At 41.7% G+C, this 26,073-nt stretch overlaps 1 protein-coding gene across 1 annotated transcript in view; it reads left to right on the plus strand.

Moving 5' to 3' along the window:
- Positions 1–13,068: 13,068 nt before the first annotated feature.
- Positions 13,069–26,073, plus strand: part of LOC135708744 (putative uncharacterized protein DDB_G0286901) — a 197,130-nt gene continuing 184,125 nt past the window's right edge. The window contains exon 1 of the mRNA XM_065230873.1: positions 13,069–13,083. The gene's annotated coding sequence lies outside the window, so the exon portion shown is untranslated. The remainder of the gene's footprint in view (positions 13,084–26,073) is intronic.

Below are 26,073 nucleotides of genomic sequence, written 5' to 3' on the forward strand. Positions count from 1 at the left end.
ACTATTAGGTATCGCATTTTTTTAATAGAATAACAAACAATTGGTCAAATTAAAGGCATTAATAAACAAATAATTTGTATAATTTGGGCAAACATATTCATGAATCGTATTGAGTTTGTATGTATTGTGAAAATCCTTCCAGAAGTTTCAATAATCGAAACCACCTTCAGTTTCAGTTGATAATGAAGTAAATTTACTCTCTCTACTTGGATTTGACGCGTTTTTTTGTTAACTCTTTATTTGTTCCAAGTTCAAATTAAATTACATTTCTTTTTAACCTAGGTGCTCCAGCTACAACAGTAACTTACCAGCCTTAAATGTTATGATATATGCACAGACAAACAGACATAACTCTCGCAAGTTATTCATCGAACAAGCATTTAACGGACAATTTAAAAGTATCGCAGTTGGTAGTACCGCCACCTGTGGCGCGCATAGCCAATTCCTTTACGTTTGACGTTTACACACTATCGCCATCTGTTCAGTGTAGTGCCCACCACAGTGTACTCAACAGATGGCGGTAATGTTTTAGTGACGATGTTTTACAGTGAGAAATATTCAATGTGTTATGTCTGTTTGTCTGTGATATATGTGTGTTTTTACATTGTTCCTGCCTTGGCAATTCAGTATTTTAAATAGGTATTTAAACTTATAAAGTAAAACTAAGTCTTATCTAAGTAAAAAAGAAATTAATCATTGAAATTGCGTAACTATACAAATCGACGTATCTGATTTTGTGAAAAATCTCTTGTCTTAACTGCTAGCCTGATTTGTCTTAACTGCTAGCTCACCCACGCAAACAAACACCATCATCAAGTAGGGAAATATTTTCCCTACTAGCTGGTGTTGTTAGTTTCTGTGAGTGAGCTAGCAGTTGCCACAAATCGTCGATTGAAGCGACTGTTTACAAATGTAGATACGACGATTTGAATAGTTACGCTTGATATGTTCAGCATTAATGAACAAAGTGTGAAAAGTTGTGCCGTACCTTGAACAGCACATTTTTACGAGAGTTCACTAACTAAAACCATTGAAAGGTGAGAAAATAACTTACTCTTTTAAGATCAGGCAATACTTCTCATGAAAGATGTTTTTTTGAAAATAGTCCATTTTACAAAATGGTAGCAGTTATTTAGTCTGACAACTAATCAAATTGATGTTGTTTCTCGTAATGGTTAGGTTAGTACCTTCTGTAATTCTTATGCCGCGGATACAATTGGACTATGAGCATGAGCATTATTTGTGTAATAGTTATGAGGACTATACAACAACTATACAACAACTATGCAAGTTCGACTATGGATGTGCTCATAACTTATTATACAAATAATGGTCATGTTCATAGTTTGTCGTACAAGTGTATCCGCAGCATTAGAATGAAAAAAAAAACTACAAAAGACAGCCCTATGAGGTTGTACGCAATGGTGACGTAGGACTACGTGGTCTTATATAATAAATCTTATTTGTTAGCTGCAGCAAGAGCTTGTGTTTTGTGTAGGAATAGGAATTTGAGCGGGGCTCTTTATGTTTATACACTTTAGTATGACGCGCTTGATAAAGATGGTCCACAGAAACTCACGAAGAGCTACTGATTCCGATCAATAGCGGGGGTGGCTTCTTCCTCCTTCTATGGATGCTCATGTGGGCTGCAGCTAACTGCTTGCATGAAGCCTTTCGTTCTGTACTGGAGAACACCACCATTCACCACCCGGTGATTGAATAAACACCGTTTGGTGAGACCGGATGGAATTCAACTTTGAAATCTGTGTTGGGGAAATTGCTTTTCGCTGTTAGGGAAATCGCTTGAGGGAAATCGTTTGAGGGAAATCGCTTTCGGTGATAATTTTAATTATCAAAGCAACAGTTGCACATTCGCTCAAATTTTCAATATTGACATTTTGAAAAATGATAAAGTCTTTAACAGATTCATAGAAAAAACTCCTATCGATTGGCGTATTAAGAATCAAAATGCATCATCTCTGGATCAAAATCAGACCATTTTCATGCCACGACCGACTTTGGTGTTTGAAATCGCACCCCCAATGTTGCCTTAAGTTGAGATTTAAACATATCTAGATAGAGCTGGAATTAGGCGTAACAGCTTTTGTAAACAATGCCATACAACTGATGAATACAAAGTCAGAACATTTTGAATTTTATACATAGCATCATCAAGGTAGCTTACCTCATTCCTCGTTCTGCTAGCGAATGAGCAACATCAGGGTCTGTTGTCTCGTCACAAGGCATAGCTTTGAAAGTGTTTTTTTCACCGCGAAACATTATTTTCCGCAAAAAGTTTTTGTGCCTCAGGTGACTCGCGCATTTCTGGAGGAAGCAGCCGATCCTGGCGAAGCCTACGGTCGGACTGTCCACCTTTAAAACCCGCTTCGACGATATCGAAATTCGGCATACGGCAAAACACACGGACGGTGTGTACAACTGGAAACTATAACCAGCAGAAAGCAGTGAGCCACCGCACGGACGGTGTGTACGACCGGCATCTATTGTGGCAGAGCAGCAACAATATAAGCAGTAGAAACGGTAAGGGCAAATAATAGCACGTATCTGTTTTTTGTATACCCATTCCTCTGACTGTTTGCTTGTGAATCGTCTGTCTCTCCCCCAGTGGAATCGTTCCACATAGGGTGGTTCTTTAATAAAAAAATAATTACTTCTTAACGAAAGTTTTCATTTTCAATTTCGTATGGATGAAGGACAGGGGGGCGTCAAGCCTCCCAATGATAAAGTAAGAAAGCGTCATTACCAGGCGTCTTCTGCTTCGCCTTGGGTTGTCTACTTTCGGCAGAAAGAGAAAGCCCTAAACTTCTTAGGGATTAAAAGAACGTTGACGCGTCGTTTCCCGGGGACCGAATTTCATCAGGTCAATCGGAACAAACTGCGTATAACTGCACTCACATATAAAGTCGCAAATGACATTGCTGACGACGAAGGTTATAATGAAGAGTATTACGTCTACATCCCATCTCGAGATGTGGAGATAGACGGCGTGGTCTCTGCAGTGAGCCTGACGTGTGATGACGTCATGGAAGGTATGGGGCGCCTTCAAAATGCTGCAACATCTACCGTGGACGTTCTGGGTTGCAGGATATTGTATTCAGCGACCACGGTAGATGGTCAAAAGACTTATTCCCCTTCAGGCTCACTACAGGTGTCTTTCGCTGGATCGGTTCTCCCAAAGTTTTTAGAAATTGAAAATGTTTTTTTCCCGGTGCGACTTTTTGTACCAAGGGTATATAATTGTACCAACTGCAAAAAGTTGGGACACACAGCTGCTTTTTGTGACAACAAGCCCCGTTGTGGCAAATGTAGCCAAGACCACATGGAGGGTGCTTGCCAACAGGAAGCAACTAAATGTGCTTACTGTGGCAAAGAACCTCTTCATGCTTTGCAGGACTGCCCCGCGTACAAGAAGCGTGCCAACAATGTGAAGCGTTCAATAAAAGAACGCTCCAAGCTGACGTTTGCAGAAATGGTTAAGTTGCAAAATGGATCCTCTGTTTCGTTGGCATCAGCCGCTCAAAATGAAAACACTTTTGAGATTTTGTCTTCCGATGAACTGGACTCTGACATAGCAGATGAGAGTGAGTCTCCGGAGGTACACGCCCCCGGTAAAAGGAAGCCGACTAGCTCCCCGGGAGTGCGCCGGAAAAAAAATAAAACCACTCTCAGAAGCATGCAAAAATCTGAAGGTAGCGGGGATTCATTGAAAAAGCCGAACAAATCGGTAATTGCTGCTCCATCTGATCCTTGCTGCAGCTTTTCCACCCCGCCGCTACCTAATAAAGGTAATCGTAAGAGGTTACCAAAAATAAACACCACGTCTACTCGCAATTCAAAGAAAACTCTCCCGTCCAAGCGAGGAAAGATTAAATTTAAGGACATTGTGGATAACATTTTGAATGCCCTCGGCTTTCTCGACGAATCGCCACTTCGAGGGCTTATTGACCTGCTTGTTCCTATAGTCGGAAACTACTTCAAGCAATTGACTGCATCATGGCCCCTCATTGGTGAATTCATATCTTTCGATGGATAATTCGTCGAGTGAGGATCAAGATATGATCACTTTATTACAATGGAACTGTCGTAGTTTAATACCTAAATTAGACTCGTTCAAGTATTTGATTCACAATTCTGATTGTGATATATTTGCACTCTGTGAAACTTGGCTTTCTTCTGAAGATGAACTAAACTTCCACGATTTTAACATTATCCGCCTGGACCGAGATGATTCATATGGTGGCGTACTTTTGGGGATCAAAAAGTGCTACTCCTTCTATAAAATCTCAATCCCAATACTTTCAGGCATTGAAATTGTCGCTTGCCAAATAAATGTGAAGAACAAAGATCTTTGCATAGCTTCTGTATATGTCCCTCCTAGGACTTCCATAAACCGCCGTCAGCTTTGGAGTTCAGTTAATATCCTTCCATCTCCAGTTCTAATACTGGGCGATATGAACTCACACGGTACTGGTTGGGGCGAATCATACGATGACAATAGAGCGGGTATTTTCTATGATTTGTGCGACGATTTCAACTTGACTATCTTGAACACTGGTGAAGCAACACGTATAGCAAACCCTCCTGCTCGAGAGAGCCGTCTTGACATTTCTTTGTGCTCTAACTCACTATCATTAGATTGTCTGTGGAAGGTTATCAATGATCCCCATGGTAGTGATCACTTGCCAATTATTATTTCAATCAAAAGTGGTCGTCTAAAAACAGATCAGTCAATTCAAGTTTCTTTTGACCTCACGAGGAACATTGATTGGCAAAAATTTGTATCGGCGGTAACTCTTGGTATTGATTCTACCGATCCTCTACCACCACTGGAAGAGTATCGTTTCTTTACCGAGCTAATCTACAAAAGCGCATTAGAAGCTCAGAAACGACGTGTTCCAAGTGCATCCCTCAAAAGAAGACCCGCCACCCCTGGCTGGGATGACGAATGCACAAAGTTGTATCTTGAGAAATCCAATGCCTTTAAAGATTATCGTAGACATGAAAGATCTGAGCTTTTTGAAAAGTATCTAAAGCTTGAAAAAAAGCTTAAAAACTTACTAAAAGCAAAGAAACGAAACTACTGGCGTACTTTTATCGAGGGACTTTCTAGAGAAACCTCGATGACAACGCTTTGGAAAAAGGCTCGCTATATGCGTAACCGCTCATCTTCCAATGAGAGTGAAGAATACTCCTCCCAATGGATATTCGACTTCGCTAAAAAGGTTTGTCCAGATTCTGTTCCAGCACAACCAACTTTACGGGATACAGTCCGAAGTAACGGTTCTCTGGATGAACCATTCACAATACTGGAATTTTCAATGGCACTTCTTTCATCGAATAACTCTGCTCCGGGAAGCGATATGATCAAATTCGACCTTCTAAAAAACCTCCCCGATATCGCTAAAAGACGATTACTTAACCTATATAATTCATTTATGGAATTCAATATAGTTCCACCAGCATGGAGACAGGTTAAAGTAATAGCTATTCAAAAGCCTGGGAAACCAGCGTCTGATCACAATTCTTACCGTCCGATCTCTATGTTATCATGCCTGAGGAAATTATTAGAAAAAATGATCCTATTAAGACTTGACCATTGGGTTGAATCAAACAATCTACTTTCAAATACGCAATTTGGTTTCCGGAAGAGTAAAGGAACAAACGATTGTCTAGCGATGCTTTCATCTGATATTCAACTGGCCTTTGCGCACAAGGAGCAATTGGCTTCAGTCTTTTTGGATATTAAGGGCGCATTTGATTCGGTTTCCATAGACATACTGTCAGACAATTTGCACAGTAGTGGATTACCCGGTATTTTGAATAATTTCTTGTATAATTTGCTGTCAGAAAAACAAATGACCTTCAAACTAGGTCAACTGACAACTTCTAGAATTAGCTACATGGGCTTACCCCAAGGTTCATGTTTAAGTCCCTTGTTTTATAATTTCTATGTCAAAGATATTGATAACTGCTTAGATAATCTATGCACGCTTAGACAGCTTGCAGACGATGCCGTGGTTTCCATGAGAGGTCCACGTGCGGAAATCTTGCAAAGACCATTGCAAAATTCCCTAAATAATCTGTCTCTCTGGGCAAGAAATTTAGGGATCGAGTTTTCACCGCAAAAAACTGAATTGGTAGTGTTTACAAGGAAGCGGTTTCCAGCCCAACTGCGTCTAAATCTTTTGGGCAGAGACATTACCCAATCTTTAACCTTCAAATACCTTGGAGTCTGGTTTGATTCAAAATGCACTTGGGGTACCCATATTACGTATTTGAAACAAAAGTGTCAACAAAGGATCAACTTTCTACGATCAATTTCCGGGACATGGTGGGGTGCTCACCCGGAAGACCTCATTAAACTATATAAAACGACTATTCTTTCAGTTCTTGAGTATGGCTCTTTTTGCTTCCACTCGGCAAGAAAAAGCCACTTAATCAAATTGGAACGTATTCAATATCGTTGTTTACGTATTGCCCTTGGCTGTATGCATTCAACACACAATATGAGCCTAGAGGTACTAGCGGGCGTAAAACCCCTGCAGAACCGTTTCTGGGAGCTCTCATTAAGAATATTGATTAAATGTAGTGTCAGTAACAACCTTGTGATTGAAAACTTCGAAGAAATGCTCGAATTGAGCATCCAGTCTAGATTCGTGCGAATCTATCTTAATTATATGTCATCGGATATTAGCCTTCCTTGCTATAACCCCTCTCGTGTATGCTTTACTAACTACAGTTCCCCCATTGACTACGATCTCTCCATGAAACAGGCTATTCAAGGAGTTCCAGATCAACTTCGACCTATCTCAATTCCCCGCATTTTTGCTGAAAAGTACCAACAAGTCAATTGCAATAGAAGATTTTTCACTGATGGATCACGCATTGATGGATCCACTGGCTTCGGCGTCTTCAATGAATACTCAACCGCCTTTCGGAAACTTCAGGAACCTTGTTCCGTTTATGTTGCTGAGCTAGCAGCAATCAACTTCGCATTGGGGATGATTTCCGATATGCCCATAGACCATTACTTCATCTTCTCGGATAGTCTCAGTTCGATTGAGGCTATTCGGTCGATGAAACAAGGTAGGCACTCATCTTATTTCCTTTCAAAGGTAAGGGAACAGATGAGTTTGCTGGTCGAAAGATCATATATGATTACCTTTGTATGGGTCCCCTCACATTGCTCAATCCCAGGCAATGAGAAAGCAGACTCTCTCGCAAAGGTGGGCGCACAACAAGGCGAGATTTATGATAGAAGAATTTCACATGATGAATTTTTCCCATTAGTACGTCAGAGTTCTCTTTTAAGTTGGCAAAACGATTGGACAAATAATTCTCTTGGGCGGTGGTTACATTCCATTATTCCAAATGTTTCTTCGAGAGCGTGGTTCAAAGGTCTGGATGTAAGTCGGGGATTCATTCGAGTGATGTCAAGACTTATGTCCAACCACTACTCGCTAGACGCACATCTCTATAGAATAAACCTCGTTGACAGCAATATATGTAGGTGCAGAACCGGTTATGATGACATCGATCACGCAGTTTGGTATTGCCCGGGTAATGACGCCTCCAGAGCACGACTATTGGATACCCTAGTGGCCCGAGGTAGACAACCCTTCCGTGAAGTAAGAGATGTATTGGGAACACGTGATCTTCCCTACATGCAAGCGATCTACGAATTCCTTTGTTTGTCTGATGTTAGAGTTTGATGTGACTATCCCCTCCTTTCCAAACAATTTCCCGCCATTGTGTCCCAGTCTTATTATCCTCCTGTTCCTGTGCTACTTGCCCCTGCCCAGCCAGGATTTGGTCAACCGTCCGAGAGTAGTATCTGAAGGAGGCTTCAGAAACCAGTTTCCTACCTAGATCCTTCCAATTGAAATTGTTACCTATTAACCTCGAGCCCGCCACGAGTAATTGGTACCCAATACTAACCTAGAAATACTGCTATTTAAAATGTAAATCAAACATTACTGATTTTGGCTCCGCAAAGTGTCACACACGACTGAGCCTAGTAAATAAACGAACTAGTTAAAAAAAAAAAAAAAGGTAGCTTACCGGGCTGGAATATTATTGTTATTCACCAGTTGTATTCTCGTTATGTTCTCACGAAATATGCTCCAGTGAAACGAAAAACATATACACATGCCCTGTAACGTTTCCGGTGTAATTTGTCAAGATAGTGAATTTGGGGAAAAATGTCTAAACAGGGATTTTTCGATTACTTTTTAAAGGGACGTATCTGCTTTTGTAAACAATGAATTTGATCGTCGGTTTGGCGTAACTAGTAGCTCACCCATGGTGGTATTAGCATGCGTGGGCGAGCTACCAGTTAAGCCAAATCGACGAGCAAATGCATTGTTTTCATAAACAGATACATCCATTCGATAAAGAAATCGATATTTCATTAATACAGGGTGTAACATTAGAACATGTCCCATTAAATTAAAATATACTTGTTATTGTAATTGTTTGTAAGATAGGAGCTAGATCTAGAAATTGTAAGAATATTTAAAATAAACTCGCCTATTTCTCGATGAACATTTCAAATGGTCCTATCTGCTTTGATCGATTCTCTTTTCATAACCACTGCTATGCAAACAGATTTCGCGCTAATTCTACCACATAGTTTGATAAAGGAGGTTCTTATCTAGCGTCCAAAACGTCAAATACAACAGAGAAAGGTTTTGCAGCTGAGTTATTGACGAAAGAGAAAGTCGATGAAGAGAATCGATCAAAGCAGATAGGACCATTTGAAATGTTCATCGAGATTTGAGCGCCGTCCGCTACCAAAACTGCTCGAGTAGACGACTACCACCCCTTCTCAACGGTTGGCAAACGTGTGTGGAAGGAAGTTCAGTCCTCCCATTGCGAGCGAGGGAGGAGATAAATAGGCTCTCGACCGCTTGAGGAGGCCTCTTTTGTGGAAAACCTTGTGACCGTACGGACGCGCAAAATTATTCAGTCGAGTGTTAGAAAGTATAATACGGATTTTTGCCTTTTGCGTGCGTGACGCCGAGTGTGGCGAGTGAAATGGGCTGTAACCTGGCCAGAAGATCCAAAAACCAGTCTCGGTAGTGCATAACTCTGGTGTTCGGACGAAGTGTGCCGAAACCTACACGTGGCGTGCGTATTATTTGCCACCGAGCTGGTGCACAGTCCTAAGTTCGCAAGTGTCCGTCGGTTGTGTGGTAGCCGAAGGAGTGAATAATTGCCTCCTTCGAGCTCCTAGTGTTGGTCCGAGAAGCCGGAAAAGAACAGGCCGTTAGAACGGTCCACATTAGTGCGCGAGTGGTGAAATCAAATTTCGTACCTCTGTCCGAAAAGTGCGCCGCAACCAAAAGAAATACGCCTAACCACGTGTGCTCGCAGGATTCCTAGGAGAATCCCTGCCGCAATTGCCCCGACGCCTGCGACGACGCAGAGAGCAGCGAGCGACGGCGCGGGCCCAACGTAACCTCCCGATCGACAGAGTAGGCAGCCCCTGAGGGAAAAAGGTAAGTTGCATGCTACCTTCATAATGTTATAAGGGTAGGAAGCATGAATCGCAGATTGCAGAATTTTGCGCAGGAATTCAGTGTATTTCCTGTTTCGTGTATCTATAACATTTGTCTTAACTTAGTCCAATTCAAATCTTTCTCCCTTTCTTTTAATTACGAGCCGCATCCGTTTTTGAAAATCGTTACAGCTGGCACGCACGATATCTTGAGGCATTTCGTCCCATATTTTCACCAAACGTTGCTTAAAAGTTTCCGCGGTTAGTTCCTTGGTATTCTGTAGTTCGCCTAATATGTAGCCCCATGCAAAAAAGTCGAGAGAATTCAAATCGGGTGAGGAGGCAGGTCACTTTTTCGACGAAATGAAATCCGGGAAATTGGCCTCACGCCTGTGTAATTTTTGCCTGATGGGACGGTGCAGAGTCTTGTTGGAAGCAGTATGGTGCATTCTTATAATGCTTTTGAACGAAGGGAAGCAAGTGGTTCTTCAAAACATTATCGATGTAATTTTACTGGTGTCGATGGAACTTTCAATGTTTTGGAGAAACATCCCCAAACCATCACCCTGGAAACATTCTTGAACCTTTGAACAGCCAGTTTGTCACGAGAAATATCAGCAAGATATGCAGCATATACCCGATCATTTTGCTGGTTGTGGTGATCCTGTAGCAGGAACATTTTCTCATCCGAAAATAGAATTTCTAGATCAACATTTCAAATGGACCTATCTGCATTGATTGATTCTCTTCATAGACTTTCTCTTTCGTTAATAACTCAGCTGCAAAACCTTTTCCTGTCGTATTTGGCGTTTTGGACGCTAGATTAGAACCTCCTTTGTGGCTAAATTAGCGCGAAATCTGTTTGCATTGCAGTGGTTATCAAAAGAGAAAGTCGATGAAGAGAATCGATCAAAGCAGATAGGACCATTTGAAATGTTCATCGAGATTTCACAATCACCGTGCCCTTTGAGCAGTTTCCGACATCTTTCAACTTTAGCTATCTTTTGCTTTCCGGTCAAACCATGCACCCGCTGTTTTTTTGTAAGTATTCAATCCGAGATCATCTGTCAAAATACTCCTGATCGTTGGCTGCGACATTCCGAGTGCTTTGGTCATCTTACGCCCAGACTTACAAGGATTCCGCCGAATGCGCTCTCTCACTCGTTTGATAACTTCCGGAGTTCTGAAACTGCGTTTTCGGCCTGGTCTGGGAGGGATTTTCCACGAACCGGTTTCCTTGTATCGTTTAATGGTGCGAAAGATGAATCTTTCGTTTATTCCGAGTGGTTTCAGTGTCTTCAAAATAGAACACGGTCTATGATGATTGAAAAACAAGCTTATCACGAGTTCCCTTTTCGCGTCCATGATTATCACGAGTATCAAACGAACGAAAATTCAAAACAAACTTGCATGCCGTGAACACACTCTAAAAGAAAAAAATATGCAGACATGTAAAATATTCCCATTAAATGTAGTATACTGCCCATAATCGCATATCAGTCCCATATGGATAGGAAATCAAGCAAAGATGGGACTGATATGCGATTATGGGTAGTATATTTGGTTTCACTCAGTGTTGTCAAAAATGATTATTCAAATACTTTTTTTTTTTTAATTCTTTATTAAAGAGATTTTTAGCCTTAGGCTAGTTCATCTCTAATTATTCAAATACTTTGTTTGAATACCGATACTACCGAAACGATTAAAAAGATATTCGTTCAAATTTAAAGTCACTCGAAGTAAACACAAAATTGCGGGTTGCAAACCTTGCAGACAAAATAACTTTGTTGACCGTGCAACCAGATTTACTTTTATTCTCTCCGCCTCTTATAAAACATCGTCTCTGTTGCAAACAAGCAGCACTGTTTGTGATTTATGTTTCGCCAGAGCAAACAGCAACCAGCCCTGCGCTTCGGTCAGATAGCGTATAGGGCGTCGTTGTGCCAATTTGGTCGTGGCACATTTCGAGTATGAGAGAGGAATTGCAGTTAGATCAAAAGTGCCTGAGCAAAATGCAAGTACTTTCGCAGATTACCCGAAGTTGTGATAGTGAAGGTATGATCACAGACAAGCAGACATAACACTCTTAAATGTTCATCAAAATCGTTTTTAATTGTCAATTTAAATGTTTCTTAGTTGGTAGTACTGCCACTTGTGGTGCACATAATCAATTCCCTAGCGTTTGACGTTTAAACACTACAACCATCTGTTGAGTGTGTTGCCCATCATAGTGTATACGACAGATGGCGGTAGGGTTTACAATAAATGTTCAATGTGCTGTGTCTGCTTGTCTGCGAAATAACATTGAGGTAACGTTAGGATAAAATCAAAACATTGAGAAATATTACACATCACTTTCAGAAATACTTCACTTCGCAACCGATGAACCATTCTGACGGCCACATGAGTACCCAAGTAACCATATACCACAGACAAACAGACATAACACAATGAATATTTCTCAATGTAAAACATCTTCGCTAAAACATTACTGCCATCTGTTGAGTACACTGTGGTGGGTAGTACGCTGAACAGATGGCGGTACTGTGTAAACGTCAAACGTAAGGGAATTAGCCATGCGCGCCACTGGTGGCAGTACTACCAACTACGATACTTTTAAATTGACCGTTAAATGCTTGTTCGATGAACAACTTATTAGTGTAATGTCTGTTTGTCTGTGCATATACTCGCAATATAGCTTGCATATTCTTACTTTGCTTGAGTATGGTTAGTTGGGGAATCTGATGAAACTGCCACTTCTGGAAACTGATCCCTTTCGTATTTCTTTCTTTATTTATTTCTTTCTTTCTTTCATTCTCCTTTCGCACACGGAGCGCTCGGTGGATCAGCGACTTTGGACGTGAGCCTCGTCCCAGATCACCATGGCAATTCAATAACATATGGCGGACATCAAACCAACCAACCAAGGACAATCTATGGAAGGAAATTGCCGGCGAAGCACGGAATGAAATACGAAGCGTTAGAGAAAAAGTCCAAGGGATTCCAAAGGAAGCAATTAACGGCGGCGGAAGAGCAGAATATGGTGAGAGCTGTCCAAATTTTTGTTTACATAGGAGAAAATTCGGTAAGATCCTTCCATCGCCGACGAACCGACATGCCACTGGAGCATTTCGTTTGTCCGCAATTCGATTTGTCAAATGAGCGATTTGATCTGTCCAATGGGTGATCAGATTTGTCAAATAAGGTGAGACACAAACCAAGTCAATATAAATTTTACGTGTGTTCGTGTCCTTGCTCATGATATGTCGCGATCGGATGAGTAGATGGCGGTAGTGTTTAACGTATTTTAAATATGGCGTTTTGGGCAAGATTTTGAAAGTAGCTACTATGAGCTGTCACGTCGGTTCGTCGGTGCTTCCATTGCATTATTTTATGATTCGTCAATATTGTAAAAATATTTACACATTACACACAACTACAGATAGTAACTCGGAGCGTTTGGTACGGTATGTCCACGCATCCTTCCACCCCTGTAGATTCAAGAAATGTTCCCATTCATTTCCAAGAATCATCTTTGCGGCAAATACAACGCAGTAGGCCTGGTCGTATTGATGTTTATATCATATCGCAGATATGCTGTAAACGTCAATTAGACAAGAAAAATGATTAGACTTCATCTAACCTAATCATTTTCCAGGATGCTTTCTCGTACTGGCTGCGTTTGTATTAGATTAGATTAGAATAGATTAGAGCAAACAGCAACCAGATTTTTTGCGTTAGCATGGGATGACTTTCATTCAGAAGTGAAAAATTTCACTCGATAACGGAGCTTCTGGGAGACAAAAACAATTATAGAACTTGAAAAATGTTCAAACAATTGCTTGGTATAACTTATAAATACCACAATGTACTAAATAAAGCGAAGAAATGTTTTGCATCTTCTTTTTTTTTTTTTTTTTTTTTTTTTCCTTTATTTAACGTCGGTCTTTGTTCCGCAATCTAGTGCCAATCACCGACGGACATCGATTGCCATCCATTGACGGCAACCGAATGTGCAGGAAGGCAGCTTCCACACCTGCGTAGGATATCGCACCCATTCACAACACACATGAGCCGGGACCAACGGCTTTACTTCCCTTCCGAAGGAAGACGTGACCAGAGATTTTTATGCCTCAGAAAAATCCCACCGACCTCGGCTGGGATTGAACCCAGACCCACTGGGGTGTTAGAAAGCAGTCACGCTTACCACTACACCACCGGCGCCGGCTAAAATGTTTTGCATCTAAAATTACTAAATATTGTCAGTAAAGAATGCAATACTTGTAGTTCACTGGCTGTGGAACAATAATGTTTATTTACTTTGCTTGTTTGGTACACGGATAGAAATCTCCTTATACCTTTTGGCAAATTTCTATTGCTGATTATTCATAAAATGTATAAGTTAACTAATAAGCAGACGCCTTGCAAAAAGTTAATGAAGATCATGTGTCAAATGAAATGTATAAGCGGTCACACATACCTTTTATGCATTCTTATAGGACCTATGTGGTTTGTCTTATGAAATGTATAAGGCTGATGTTTTGGCAAAAATGTATAAGTAAAACACATGAATAAAATAATTGTTTCGTGTACCCCGCTTGACAGTTCGATTGGTACTTCTGGCTTCACTCTTGGCGGGACTCTTATTATAGCATTGACTCTGGTGCACCATGATGTGCTTAATACATGCTCTCTTGCTTCGAAATTAAAGTGGAAATTTTTTAACTGCTGACAAATAGCCATATAATACATTCCTTGCTGCCAGGATAGTTACTTCTTCTTGCGTACCATTAAACTTTCCCATCTCCAGAAACATAAAATCAAGTCGGGAATAATTTCTCCCCCAAGAGCACCTCTGGACGGTGGTTTTAATTTTACTACTTGAAGCTCCAAGTATGTGGGCATAAAATATGAATTTTGAGTAATCCCATTTGCTCGTGCTAATGAGCTTTTATGACCACCACCATCATTCCAGAATTTCAACGAACCGCACACAGAAAGAGGCCATCACAGGCATGCCACGTTCTGTCTGTAATTTGAGGTGATTTTAATGGGATTTCACCATGTGGACATATTCCGCCACATTTTCTTTTATTCGAAGGTGAATTAGTCGGACTGAGAAGAGTTTTTAGCGTTAATTGCTTACTTGGTCTTATCCATGGAGAGGGGACCGAATCCGATTTTCAACCAAAACCTGCGTCGCAACGAAAAGAGAGGGATTTGATAACTATCACTTAATGCACTTTTCAGCACCACTTCAATACTTTTAATTAAAGCTGCTTAAAATGGCAAATTTAAAAGATTTTCACAAGAACGAAAACGACGCAGCAAAACAAAAAGACGTCATTTTCAAAGCACGGCCTACCTGCCAAGTCTGTGAGAAGCAACATTAATATCATCAATTTCTGTCAGGGGAACTGGCGAACAGTTCGTAGGTAAAATGGTAAATTCTTTATAAAGAAAGAGAGAAGGATTTTATGATTTTAATTTCATTCCACTACCTTAATTGCTTATCATCAGACCAACCTCACTTAAGAGGAAAATATAACTAGTTTTAATATCTATTCGGGAAGTTGCGATGGTTTCTTCAGTCGAGTACAAGACTCTGTCTGCACATTGTAGACGAAATACGCGTAGCAATTAAGGTATTGGAATTAAATGGAAATTACTAATCCTTTTCTCTTTATTCATACAGGTATCCCACTAAAGACGCTCACATAAATCGGGAAGAAAGATTTGTTTTCCATACATTTCCATACCAGCAATGGATTTTAATTTTGAAGAAGAAGGTGTAGTGCGGATAGTTTTTGTCGATTTTGTCCCACTATGCGCTGTTCAGGAATGCCCTTTCCGTTGTATCCCATTTGTGTGTTTTAGGTAAGTGCGGTTAAGTTAGGAGGCTTTCGGATAAACGTTTGCTTCGGTTTCCGGGTCACCACTTTAATGCTTCGAGTGGAGATCCTTTCGGTTCGAATAACCTGAGATATCCTACGGAAAATTTTCGGATAAAATGGTGCTAGGAAATGGCACTGAAACGACACCAGCAGAATTAAAGCACATTTACGAAATATGTTTATTATGACTATTTTTTCTTTCTTTTTTTTTAATATTTTTTTCTAATTTTTTCTCCATTTTTTCTGGGTTGTACAGTATAATATCATATGATTTGTGTGTCTGTGTTTTTTCTTCACTTGGTTGCGTTCTTCTGTAGCAATCTTGTGTTTATGCTTGTGTGTATAATTGTGTGTTTGGAAAGTATGTTCGCCTGCTTGTCACACTCGATTCCATAGTTTCTGGTTTTTTTGTGCTTGGCCTTAGCCTGCTATGATCTGGCGCTTTTCTTCCAACGTTTTCCTAGCTCAATGTTTTGTGTGTCAGTGTGGTTTTCTCGTTGCAGGATGAAAAGTGAATACGATGATGATGATGATGTTGTTGGTAGGGGTTGGCTTTGGTGATGAACTTGTTTCCTCCCTCTTGTGAGCAGGGTTCTTTTTCCTGTTCTAGTGTTGTTGATTTTGTGTATGTGTGTATACCTTAAATTATGCGTATCAGGAAACCATAAAAATACTGAACAGTTGATGTTGTTTTTCTGCTTCCATCGAGCTTGACTTTTCTCACTTACTCTCGTTTTCCGTGTGCGCTAGAGCCGGTGATTTTTTTTTGCTTTTCTTCGATTTGTTTTAGTACATCTAGTTGTTTTTTGAACAGGTCTTAGTTGGCATTGACATAGATTACAGTCCCTCTAGGAAGGTAGATAGTAGAGTTTAGGGGGAAGTTTGGAGGTTTGGTCATGTTTATTTGTTTTCTTTTTCTTCTGTTTATCATCTTCGGCACAAGGAAATTTTCATCTGCGATTTCATGGTCTACTGCGTATAAAGGGCCAGTTTGGTTTCTTCAACAATTAGCATGGGCTCCTGCGATCTATAAAAATGGTTGCGTGCGCTCTTTTGCTCTGTTCAAACGATGAAGACCATTTTTAGGGATAAATTGATGGCTCACACTTTGGAGCAGTAGCGCGCGGGCTTTGCTAATTGACATCATTTACGCGAGAGCGCGCTGCTCTGTTTCCGTCCCGTTTCGAGTGGTGTTAAAATTAGGAGCACAAAAACACATCACGCACTAAAAGAACTGAACGGCAATCCGTGAGAGAAAGAGGGAATGAGTGACTATCATGATTAATTTGTGCTTCGATAGAGGCTTAGTTCGCTAGTTGGTTGGAGGCATTGGAAATGAAGTGAGTTTTCGGTCGTGAGTTTCTGTTCTCGTGGTTTTTTTTTTTCGAGTGCTTCTAGCGAAGGAAGTCAGCCTTAGTTTCTTATTTTGGATTTACTGTGTAAGTGTACATGATTTTTTTTCTCTGACCTCTCACTTCAATCTTTCGCGAATCAACCGCTAATTTCACTAGATTACTGATATTTTCTTCTCTACTTGCCGATATTTTTTTACAATCCTAATCAAAAGAATAATTTATTGCCAATTTCCCTTATCTTTTTTTGTCCTTGTTAAATTTCAAAAGCTCGTTACTAGTAATATAACAATATAGGAAAGTAAATAATTATTGTACATTATGCCAATTCTGATCTCCAAATCCCGAAAAATATCCACTTGTTGTCCTAAAAATTAGTCACCCGAATGAATTTCGACTACCGCTTCCCGTCGCCATCTTGCGTGAATTTATATACTTTGCTTTAAGTGTACGTTTAGTTAGTATTTATCTCCTGCGTCGCAATGCTGTATAAAACTACTATGTCCAACAATATCGTCACATTTACTTCCTCTGCTTTCTCGGGCGCTTCTTGTTTCCAGTTTTTTTTGTTTTAGTCTAATTTTGTTTACTTTTAATATTTTTGTTTTATTCTTCTACATTACTCCTACAAATGTACGGCTGTATCAATGTATCATAAAGTTTTTCTTTTCCCTTATTTCGTATGGGTATTCAATGACCCTACTTGTTTGACAGAAATCTTCTTCCTAACGGTGACAGCAACATGGATTACCATTTAATGTTTGGTTATTTGGTTTCTCTTCTTCTCCTTTTTCTCTCCAGTAGGCTTATTGGTAAATTATGTATCAGCTTTGCTCTTCATATAATCAACGCTTGCTAAGATTTTTTTTAATTTCCGAATAACCATACTTCGGGCTGCTTGTTTTGCAGAGAAGAAATTTCTCCTATGACGTAAAAAGCGAAAACTAGATTCATCTACACAATATATATATATATACTAGGTATGTTTCTCGGTAGTTTATCACGATTATTTCTGTGCTTTCGGCATATTTTTTCCTGCATTTCACTCCGGAAAGCAATCTCGTGCAGTGTAAAATACGATCATTGGTGAAAGTGTGAGCACGAGGGTTGCGGCGGCTCCATTTGGATGGGAAAGGCAAAACCTGTATGTTTAGGCCAAAAACCGTATCGCAATGAAACCGCGGAATGTTATTCTTTTTTTTTGTCTCTCTCTAAAGCAGAGCTTTAACTTAAAGTTCCATCTTCGCGGCGTTGAAATATGATAGCGCCCGGTCGTAAACGCCCTGTGGACGTGCAATGCGCGGCGAAACAACTCACGCGTCAAGCGGCTGCGGTGAAAATATTACCGTACCATGTTCTTAGTGATCTTATTTTACTTTCAACGGTTCGACCAGGGTTGTGGTGCGATAGGCATTTCCTGACAGGGAGACGGGGTAGAGTAGACTCTGGAAGGAAGGGCGTTAAAGTGAACGTGGGTACGTAGGTTGCTGCGATGGAAAAGGCTGCATGCATACGTGGCGTGTGTCTTCTTTGATCCACGTAGGCGAGAATATTCCTACTGTCGTCTTGATTTGTTGACTACTTTTATGGGATCACGTTCTCGTCAAACAGAACGTTTGACGTGTGAAATAATAAAAAGGAAATCATACGGATAGCTGCGTAGTTTGTTTCGAAAAGGACGGTTTATTATTTTACTTCTCAAAGGGATTCCGATGTGATCTGTTATTTGCATGATTTATGTGAGCATATTTATGATTACCTGAATGTAGGAGCACATGGTAAATCATGAATTTGGGTTTTTGACGTTTTCATATTTTTGTCAGCAGGTTCAAAGCGATACTTTCATTTTAGGTACGAATTTAACATAAGCAAATCATCGATTGGACGTGATTCTAGAGCGCTCTTAAAGATGCCAGGTTTTTGATTTGATGATAACTTGTTTTGAAATTTAAAATATTTGCATTTGCGAAAAATAATTGCTTTTTTATATATATTATAGTCACTTAAAAGTCATTCCTGACTTGACCGGGGATGAGATATAAACTCGTGCCTTAAGCGCGACAAGCATAGATGCTAACCACTACGTGGGAACCGCTCCCAACTAAACACATTTACTATAGTTTCGGAATCTTACTCAACTCTAGATCTTGAAGCTCTGGACAGTGGCAGTCTTCTTATTTCCATAATTGCAAAAACTTATGGTTGTTGGTTGTGTTCCCCACTGCTCTTTCAATGTGTATTGAGGTTGAACGGATTTGGTTATAATCTCGATTTGCGAAAGAATTATAAATGATGTATGGGAAAATGTGTGGGAAATCGAACGATCCTATTACAAGCAAATACCAAAAATCCAAATATAGTTCAAATTTCACTAAATCTCGGACTTAGATTGAGAATACTATACAAAACAACTTTGTCGAAGACTGCAAATTTGTTTGATCTTAGTGTACCCAGTATTCCCCTAATATCTCATGAACTGTTGTTTAAAGACATAGTATTCTAAAACCATGCATAAAGTGCTTATGTTTTACGAAAAATAGAGCTGTGAAAAAACGTTTCCTCCAAAAAGTAAGGTAAAATGGGGTAAAATGGTCCAAAACACATACCTACAAGGCTCTCCGGTCTATGGGACCACGTGCAATCGATTCCCCGGACGATTTCCCTTGGGAAAAGTTGTTTTTCATGGCCATAATTCAGTGTGCTGTTGAGATATTGAATTTTGGGTAATTTTGGACCCATTTTTGCCCATAGTGCAACGGTAAATGCGAGGGTAAATGGGTGATATAATGAATTCGGATCAGGTTCGCCATGGAAAATGGAATGTCATTTTGTTGACCAGTCTTTTATCAAGATGATTTTAAATGCTGTTTATCATCCTGGTGCGCAAATTATGGATACGTTTAGTTACCACTGCACCAAATTTGACGCAACAACCACCAAGTGCCAAATACTACCCAAGTAACCACCATGCCCGTTAATAGCCTGATAATGGACCTTTTTGCAATATAAAGCTGATATCTTCGCTGATATATGGTTTTAAGTGTTTATATTATCCGTATATCAGCATTATATTGCACTTTTGCATTAGTGGACATGGCCGCATAGAACACTATTGCATATTTTTGAAATCGGTCAACTGGTTCCGGAGATATAGCCGTAACATATTTCGCTGAACACGGGCTTTAAAACTAGAAGGTTTACAACTTTCTCTTACAAAGAGTAGCTAGAACGATTGTTTCGGCAGAGTGTCTTTTGTCATTCCCATCGATTCAGCAAAGGGGCAAAAGTGTGCAACCATAACGGCAGTTTTTGAGAATTTAGGCCACTACAAATCTTCAAATATTTGTGCCCAGATATTGTCTTGAACTTGCCGAACAACGAGGTTTTTATCACGTTCTGATTAATTTACGATTGTTTAGAGTAAATAGATGCGTTTCAGTTATCGCTCAGCTTCTGAGACGTGCAGACGTTTTTCTCGATTGGGCTTATCACTAGTGAAGCATTTACGTTTTGGATACCCTTCTATCCGCTGCGCCGCGTCGCGTGCAAAAGTGTTTCGCGATGAGGCGAGAAAACACTTTTAAGATTGACTATTCGCAGTTCTCCGTCAAGCCGTCGGTCGAAAAACTCTATGGTTTTTGTCGTTCGGTTCTCGGTCTAAATAGGGAAGACATTAAAATACTTCAGTGCCACAGAGGTGGAGCATGTGCCTTCGTCAAAGTCAGTGACTTGACGCTGGCACAAAAAGTCGTTGACGAACATGACGGGAAGCATGAAGTGGAGTGTGAGGGGAAGAAACACAAGCTTCGGATCACGTTGGAAGATGGTAGTGTTGAAGTGCGGGTTTACGACCTTCCCGAATATGTGTCTGAAGAGAAAGTCTTTAGTTTCCTAAGTGCGTTCGGGGAAGTGATCTATGTTCACGAGGTATCGTGGGGTGAGAGCAACGAATGTGAAGGCATACCGCTCGGCATATGGTCTGCTCGTATGCTAGTGAAGCGGAACATTGACTCGTGGGTCACCGTCGATGGAGAGCAAGCGTTCGTTGTATACAAGGGACAGCTGCAATCCTGCCGCCACTGCAAAGAGCAAGCGCACACTGGCAAATCATGTGTCCAGAACAAAAAGCTACTGTACCAGAAAAGCTACGCGAATGTCACGAAGCAAACTGGACAGGCCAATAGGTCAACAGCCGGTCAGCAACCCAAAAAAGCTGGTGCGAAACCACCAAACACGAAACTAGTTGTTCAAAAATCCACTACTCCGCCATCGTTAGAGTCAGACGTTTTCCCCGAACTGCCGAAGAGCCAGAGTGAATTCTCAGGCCCGAAAACACACACACACGCAGCCAGCCTGCAGCAGGGTCTGCGCAAATACAACGAGCGCACAATGCGTCAAGTTCGTTCCTAACACCACCACAAGCTGTCGTGGCTTTGGATGACGTGTTCAAAAAGCCAGAAAATGCGCTGCGATCGCAGAGCAGAAGCGGCAACGGGAACGAAACCGATGAATCCTTCGCTTCCACGAGCAGTAGACGAAGCCGAGGAAAACCAGCCGGTAAAAAACCCCGCCGGGATGACGACGACGACGAGAGGGACGATTACAATCGCTTATAAATGGCTTTCACGTCGTACAACATCTCGTCCATCAACATCGGCACCATCACGAACCCCACGAAACTTGATATCGTGTATCTACAAGAAGTAGATAACGAGCAGCTCTCCTTGCCTGGCTACGTCGTTTTCTTCAATGTGGACCATACGAGAAGGGGAACAGCTATTGCCCTGAAGGAACACATCCAGGCCACTCACATCGAGAGAAGCTTGGACGGCCGACTGCTTGCGCTGAGAGTGCAAGACACAACGATCTGTAATGTTTACGCTCCCTCCGGCTCTTCGCTACGTGCAGCTCGGGAGAACTTTTTCAATGGGACGCTTGCCTACTATCTCCGCCATCGTACCACGCATGTCATTCTGGCCGGCGATTTCAATTGCGTGCTTCGAACAAGTGATTCTAGCAGCCCAAACACTAGTCCCGCCCTCAAAACAGCCGTCCAGCAACTGCAGCTCCACAACGTATGGGAGAAACTGTGTCCGCGAGATCCAGGTTTCACGTACATCTGCCGTAACGCACAGTCGCGACTCGATCGTATTTACGTCAGCAGTGATTTGCGCGATCACCTGCGAGCAGCACATGCACACGTCTGCTCATTTACCGACCACAAAGCGCTGGTACTCCGACTTTGTCTCCCCCATCTTGGTCGAGAGCATGGCCGTGGGTTTTGGTCCCTTCGGCCCTATCTTCTGAGGGACGAGCACGTTGCCGAGTTCCAATACCAGTGGCAATATTGGACCCGGCAGCGCAGAAACTATGGCTCCTGGATCGAATGGTGGATTTTGTTCGCTAAGCCCAAGATCAAATGCTTTTTCAAGTGGAAATCTCGAGCCGTCTTCGATGAATTCCACAGTGAACATCAGTATCTCTACAGGGAGCTTCGGTTAGTCTACGACGGGTACTACCAGCACCCTGAAATGATAACCACCATAAACCGGTTGAAAGGTGAAATGCTAGTACTTCAACGGAGATTTTCCTACACGTTCATGCGAATGAATGAAACACATGTGGCGGGAGAACCCATGTCAATATTCCAATTGGGGGAGAGGCGAAAGAAGAGAACCGTCATCACGCAGCTGCAGACAGAGCAAGACGAAACGGTAGCAGAGCCACGAGCGATCGAGACGCATATGATGGACTACTTCTCGACGCTGTACTCGGAGGAGGAAACAGAAGAGAATGAGAACAGTTTCGTCTGCGAGAGTGTTATCCCACCCAACGACCCATCGAATGAAGCCTGCACGGACGACATTACGACGGCAGAAATCTGGTCTGCAATAAAAGCGAGCGCCCCACGAAAATCTCCCGGCTGCGATGGTATTCCGAGAGAGTTCTACCAACAATCAATACGAAACTAACGATTTTAAATTGGCTCACCACTTTAGTAGCCTATTGGTCCCAAGCAAACGATTAACGTACCCTATTCTAGTCGAAATTCTAGTACTTCGCAATGTTTGTTTTGATTCGCTATGAAAGTTTGACAGATAGAATGAGGGGTTATTGGTTTTTCCTATGTTTCGAGGGGTGATTCGACAAGCTTGGGACCGAAGATAGTACCAGAGGTGAGCCAAAAAGTTGAGCACGTTTTCGGGACCTACTTGTCTTAGAGTTACCTCTATGGTTCTACCACCGCATGTTCGACGTCATCCACCGAGAGTTGAATCTGTTGCTGAATGAGGCACTCAGCGGTAATCTTCCTCCAGCGTTTGTCGATGGCATCATCGTGCTGGTTAAGAAGAGAGGCGGCGACGACACAGCCCGTTCATATCGTCCGATCTCGCTGCTCAACAGCGAAGCGACTACAAGCTCTTCTCCCGCATTCTCAAAACCAGACTCGAGCAAGTGATGAGAGAGCACCACGTCTTGAGCGACGGGCAGAAATGCTCCAACTCAGAGCACAACATATTTCAAGCCACTCTTGCTCTCAAGGACCGGATAGCACATCTCCGCCACCACCGCCGTGCCGGGAAGTTAATCAGCTTTGATCTCAATCACGCTTTCGATCGGGTCCGGCACTCTTTTCTATTCGAAACCATGCACTCGCTCGGCTTCAACCAGGATCTCATCGCTCTACTCTCGCGAATCGCCAGCTGGTCCACCTCTCGGCTGTTGATCAATGGGCACCTTTCTCGTCCGTTCGAAATTCAACGCTCTGTACGGCAAGGGGATCCGCTATCAATGCATCTCTTCGTTCTTTACCTGCATCCACTAGTGTGCAGACTCGAAAGAGTGTGCGGGAATGATCTGCTAGTGGCGTATGCGGACGACATCAGTGTGATCGTCACATCGACCAGGCAAATCGATGAGATAAATAGGCTGTTCACTCGTTTCGAGAGAGCTGCTGGCGCAAAATTAAATTTGCGGAAAACTGTTGCCGTCGATGTTGGCCTTTGCGAAGGCAACAGAATCAACACTCAGTGGCTACCCTACAAACAGTCAATGTAGTTAAAATTCTGGGTGTTGTTTTCGCAAATTCAATACGACTGATGACAACGATGAACTGGAATGCGCTAGTGGGGAAGTTTGCGCAACAAATGTGGCTGCATTCTCTGCGCACGCTGACGCTGCACCAAAGGGTCATCATGCTCAACACGTTCGGAACGTCCAGGATATGGTACCTCGCGTCCATACTACCGCCGTTGGGAGTGCATACGGCAAAAATCACATCAGCAATGGGTACGTTCCTCTGGAGAGGGACTGTCGCCCGTGTCCCAATGATGCAGCTGGCACGCAGCAGAGAGAATGGAGGCCTGAAGCTGCAATTACCAGCTCTGAAATGTAAGTCACTCGCAATCAACCGACACCTACAAGAGATCGAATCCCTTCCTTTTTATAGATCCCTTCTTTTCCACGATAATCCCCGCCCAGCCATCTCAATAGATCTTCCCGACCTTAGACAAATCCTATCAAACTTATCCCAAATTCCCCACCAAATCCAACAGAACCCCTCCACCGATCAAATTCACCAGTACTTCGTCCAGCACACTGAGCTACCAAGGGTGGAACGTAACAGTCCAGCAAGTGGCTGGTCACGCATATGGCGAAACATTGCATCGAGGAAACTTATTTCAGCGCAGAGGACGAAGCTTTACTTGTTGGTGAACGAGAAGATAGAGCACCGCAAACTGCTATTCGTGATGCGGCGAGTAGATGACGAAAACTGTACGCATTGTGGCAACCGTACAGCAGAAACTCTCTCCCACAAACAGTATGTTTTATTTTGGACGAGCTTTGAAAACCTCAATGCAAACTTTTGCCCCACTCGAACTATTGCCCCACCTTACTCTACCCTAATTTTAGCGCTCTCATACATTGGCAGTAATTGTAGATAATGAGTCCAAAAGGACTTGACTGACTATTAGTCAAATTAGCGTCACCAAATGAAATATGAGTGCTGCAGAACTAATCGTTCAGTGCGGCCATAAAAAAGCACCAAACCCGCTTTGTGAACGAATTATCCTCTTTCCATATAAGCATAATCACCCGCGAACAATCGTACAGACACACCTATTTATTACGCATTTCATATTTCGTTTGTCAGGAAAACCTGCCGATTCAAACTACCACCCACAACCGGGTGGACCGTGCAAACTAGCGAGTGTCAAGTATACGAGAGAAGCGAACTGTCAAACTAGAGAGGGGCTAGTATAATAGCCCTAATAAACAAATACCATAAACGAACTGTATCCCGTATGGGTAAACTATCCCACAAATGGTTTGGATGATACCCCGAACATGTCGTTAAGCTTTCTTTTATGGTTATTTTTATTAGATAGAGGAGCGGACTAGCTGGTTTTGAGCCAAACGAACTGTCAAAGCCAGAGCCAATCGACAAGCGGCTAGCTTGATTGTATTGCTAGACATCACCTAGGCATAGGTTGCCAAGGAAGTTTGGTTTGAATCCGCTCCTCTCTTATACTAGACCCTCTCTACACTGAAAAAAGTTTGCATGTAGCTTCCATTGGAAATGCACATGATTTTCATCCATAATCCAAATTAATGGAATTCATCTGAATTTCACATATTATTTATGCGATCCCATTAAATTTATGTGATTTTGCAAATGAATTTCATCGGCTTCATAATATTCATGTGATTTTGTGGTGGGATTTGCTACTATGTGATCACAGGAAAACTATGTGAAATTTACATGGATCTCATCCATTAGATATGAGATAAATTTTTTGAGTGTATGTTAAACGCCTACACTCTAAAAAATCTTCACGTCCGATTTACGTGAAATACCACGTAGCCGACCTGTAATTAGAGAATCTCAAATGTAACGTGACTTTAGTAACTATAGCCTGCATTACAAGTCATGGTCACTTGGTGAAATCAACCGTATATTCACGTAAACAGAACTAAGTATTTGTGTTAGTGTGTTTGGGACATCGATATTTCAGCGAAACGAGATTTACGTGATTTTCAGGTAGGCAATTTTTTTTTATCAATATGGCGTTACCGAGTGTAGTTGAAGACCTCCTCAAAGATTTAAAATTTCCCATATTGGGCAAATATTGTCAAATCAGTTGTAATGAAGCTTGCATTGTTTAGTTATATTAGCGAACAATATGGCAATTCAAAAAGTAGAGCGGTAACTTGACGTCTGGGCGATTTAATTTCAGGTTGGGACTGATATGCAAATACTTTTTCTGATGGGACAAACCAACTGATGTTGTTTTCACCTTTTTCA

Source organism: Ochlerotatus camptorhynchus, unplaced genomic scaffold, assembly GCF_037179485.1.
Source record: "Ochlerotatus camptorhynchus isolate MF236.1 unplaced genomic scaffold, CSIRO-AGI_Acam_v1.1 ptg000334l, whole genome shotgun sequence".
NCBI classification, from domain to species: Eukaryota; Metazoa; Arthropoda; class Insecta; order Diptera; family Culicidae; genus Ochlerotatus; species Ochlerotatus camptorhynchus.